The 4,077-nt window shown below is 52.3% G+C and overlaps 1 pseudogene; it reads left to right on the top strand.

The window, feature by feature from the left end:
• Positions 1–1,162: 1,162 nt before the first annotated feature.
• On the top strand, positions 1,163–1,779 carry LOC135398585 (uncharacterized; annotated as a pseudogene).
• The last annotated feature ends 2,298 nt before the right edge of the window (positions 1,780–4,077 follow it).

Consider the following 4,077-nt stretch of genomic DNA (forward strand, 5'->3'; position numbering starts at 1 on the left):
AAATTGCACTCGGCACTCAAGAACACATGCACACAAAGGGTGACGAAAAGGAGCAAGAAAAAGGCACAGATGATGAAACCTACAAAAGGAGGCGGTAACCTCCGCACCGTGTTAGACTCGCATGTGGTTCACTATGGAGGTCGTCACTTCTAACATGGGGAAACCCAAACTTCTTGTGGGCGGTTATGAGTACGTCAGAAAGGTTTCGAAGAATGATTGGGTTCGTTGGCAATGCAAGTTTCAAAGGACCAGGAGCTGCAAAGGAGCCCTGACTACGGATATTGCTGTAAGTGTACCTTCTTCTGTAGTATGGCACCATACGTACGTTCGTGCGTTACGACATGCTTGTTCATCAGCTATTTATCCATTTCAGGGTAACCAAATACTGGTCTGTGCGCGAACACAGCCACGATAAAGACCAGGGAGCGACGGACGTGGCGAAAGTGAGATCAGTGCTCAAGGAAAGCGCCAGGCAATCTTCTGAACCGCCGAGCCGGTTGCTAGCAGGGGCGCTGAGAGGTTCCTCCACTACTGTGCGAGAAAGGATCGGAAACCTCGAGACCGTCCGTCGCGACTTACGCAGACAGAGATCCAAAACGAGACCCCCTGAGCCAGAAAGTTTAGAAGAACTGCACATCGAAGGCAAGTGGGCCACAACAGGAGGACCGCAACCGGAACCCTTCCTACGATACGATAACCACCATCAGGATCGTATAGTACTGTTTGCGAGCAGGGAGTAGCTGAGAGCACTCTCCGCCAGCCGCACATGGCACATGGATGGAACCTTCTCAGTTTGCCCTCGCATTTTCAAGCAATTCTACGTGATACGATGCTCCATTGGAAACAGCGCAGTGGCCTGCGCTTATGCTCTTTTGCCAGGAAAGAGCCTTGCGACATACAAGGAGCTTTTCACAGGCATCCAGGACACATATGAGGCCTGCGGCTTTATTCCAGACCCTGAGGTTGTTGTCACAGACTACGAGGTGGCAGCGAGGTTATCAGAAGGGGTTGCTTCTTCCACCTGTGCCAAAGCACTCACCGGAAGGTAATTATTACGCCCCTATTATTCCCGTTCACGATATAGTATACAGGGTGTCACGGCATCCCCTCGTCCGGTGCTTATATACATGGTTTCGCTTCGGTGCACACAGTTGTGAGAGTAATGACTCTTTCCCGTTTTTTTTTTTTTTTTTTTCTGTAAGTCCGCGAACTGGGCCTAATCGAGAGGTACAAGAACGATGAGCTGTTCAAGAAGCACTGTGGGATGCTGGACGCCTTGGCCTTTGTGCCCTGCTCTATTGTCCCAGAAGGCCTCGAGTTCTTACGTCGCATTGCAGCCGAAGACATGGTGGATCTTCTGGACTACTTTGACACCACATACGTGAATGAGACCTTCCGAGCAGTCACGGCGGGAAGCGGCAGCCTCCTAACAAGAATGCGTCGCAGGCGTCCACATTTTCCACCGCATGTGTGGAACGTGCTGGATGCACCACTTCAACATGGAGACCGAACAAACAACGCCTGCGAAGCTTGGAACAACGGCTTTGCAAAGCTAGTCGGACAATCTCACCCAAGCGTTTGGAAGTTAATTGAATGCCTACAAGACGATCAGGCTGTTGCCGACACAACACTGCTCCAGGCAACTATCGGAAAACCCCCCAGCGAAGAGGGTGAGGCGAAAGACCGTCCGCCTGCAAGCGAGGCTCAAGCACCTTTGCCAGGACTATTTAAGATCTCCTGAGGCACCTGGAAGCGGTGGGAAGCTGCATCCGCCTCTGAAGCGTAAAAAAAATATAAAAAATAAAATAATAAAAGTAATACACAGTTTTGCTCATTCGGTTTTTCCAGGAAAACCTCAACTGAAGAGTAGTTTATCAATTTATATTATTAATCATTCATAATACAATCGCAAAATATAAATAGCTCGGGGAGAAAATGCCGTTGCAAATGTGGTGAGCTTTTGTCCGGCTTCGACGCTGAATGGGTGAGCGTTTGTCCGGTGAGCTTTTGTCCGCGCCCCGTTCAGAACAGTCCCCTTGTGATTTGTAGTTGTTGATCGCAAACTTTCCCGAAGTTCAGCAGCAGGCACTTGTGTTTCCGTTCGGCAAACACTAATCTCCACCTTGCGTTTCCTCCCCCTTTTTTTCTTTCGTTTAATAAATATACCCCCCCATCTTACCTGCGAAGAAAGGACTAGTGAACGAGTTACTCTTCTTGTTGCAATCTAGAATGATATGCTTGGTTTAACAAACGAACAAAAGCTTTCCAGTGCAGTGCAGTGCCGTGTATTACGGCTTTGGCCCGGGGAAGCGGGGGTCTATTTATTAGACTGTGGCGGCCCGTGGAAGACGACGACGACGCGCCTCTGCTGCCACGCGCTACGGCGCTGGCACGGCAGTTCTACCGGCACCGTCCTAGTGTGAGGCCACGTCCATCTGCCCGCTGGGACATTCCATCATCGCCGGTCAGGACTCATGTAGGGGAACACCACCTCCTCTACATTTGGTGACCCGAACAACGAACACCATGTTCGGCGTAATTCGGCCATTCAACATCCTAAATTTTTCGTCGGCACACCAGCAGCGAACCACCCTCTAGCAGGCAAGGCGCTCCGGGACCACTGTTCCACCGGGGACTCGCAGGGAGACCACAGTAAGCTGGCTTTCCGGCCTCCACCTGCTTCATGATGGCCCTCCCCGGCACTTCTCTGGCGGCAACCGGCATTCACGCTGTCGTACCGGTCGCGGTACTGTCGCCCACTCAGCAACTCAACACAATCAGCAACAAACAACGATCACTCAACGCACACCCTCAGCAACAAGCAACGCAGCAACTCAACGCCACACAACGCACTCAAGCACCCAACCACTCAGCACTCACAACTCATCTCTGGAACCCGCCCGGATCCAGCGCCCTTGTTCCCGCCATCCCGCTGCTGCATCAACAGCCACAATCGCAAGCCGTATCTCCAATCGTCCACCATCCACGAGTCGTCCTCATTCTCCTGTTCATGGTATCGACGCGGACCTCAACCGCATGCACCGCTCCGCGTCTGAGGGGGGGAGTGATGTGGCGGCCCGTGGAAGACGACGACGACGCGCCTCTGCTGCCACGCGCTACGGCGCTGGCACGGCAGTTCTACCGGCACCGGCCTAGTGTGAGGCCACGTCCATCTGCCCGCTGGGACATTCCATCATCGCCGGTCAGGACTCATGTAGGGGAACACCACCTCCTCTACAAGACCAATGGGGGAAAAAATGTGGGGAAAGGTGGGGTAGCGGTGAAACTTCAGACACTTCCCAGTTTCGCTCGAGATGAAGAACTACCTGAATGCCCTCAGTGTAGTGAACCGCTGTCGGTTTTACACAAACTCATGTCATCTCTATCCAGCAAGGCTATGCAGTAGTGCGCGTAAAACACATTTACCTTATAAAACTACGAGCACATGTCCACATGTTCATATTCCCTCATCTCTCCGCAGCTAAAAGAATCCCCAGCGGCCGGCGCGCGGGCAGAAGGCAGAAGCGACTTTCTCACGTGACATATGACGTTCGCCGAGAGGCGGAGCCCATGACTCGAACTACAGCCGAAAGGAGTCTCCCGAGCAGGGGCTGCGGTTCAGCTTCATGGTCGTAGCGCTACCGGAAGAAGCAGAAGCAGACGACTGCGGGTCACATATCCCGAGCCGAGCTAGAGCCGAGCCAGAGCCGTATATTAAAAGGGAGTCTGGCCATTAATGGGTCATGCCTATACCTGAAGCTCCGCCCACTTTTTCAGCTTTCCGACCAATGAAGTCTTAAAATATGGGGCGCTATCAATCAACCTATCCTCATTATTTGCCCCCTTATCCAACATGGGCAGCGCCATTTTGGGTGGCAAGTGGATTGGATGGGATTGAAATGGGTAGCTCTCGCAATCTGCAAAATTGGTGGATTTTTGGTGCCAATCGTGCCAATTTTGATGAGCGCCACCTAGGGAGCGTAAGGCACGTCGGGAATTGTCGTCTGCTTCCATCGTTGTACCGTTGCCGGCAGAACCACCTGCTGGGACACACTCTGTTGTCGGTAGGATTTTTAA

The sequence above is a fragment of the Ornithodoros turicata genome, chromosome 6 (assembly GCF_037126465.1).
Source record: "Ornithodoros turicata isolate Travis chromosome 6, ASM3712646v1, whole genome shotgun sequence".
Taxonomy (NCBI): domain Eukaryota; kingdom Metazoa; phylum Arthropoda; class Arachnida; order Ixodida; family Argasidae; genus Ornithodoros; species Ornithodoros turicata.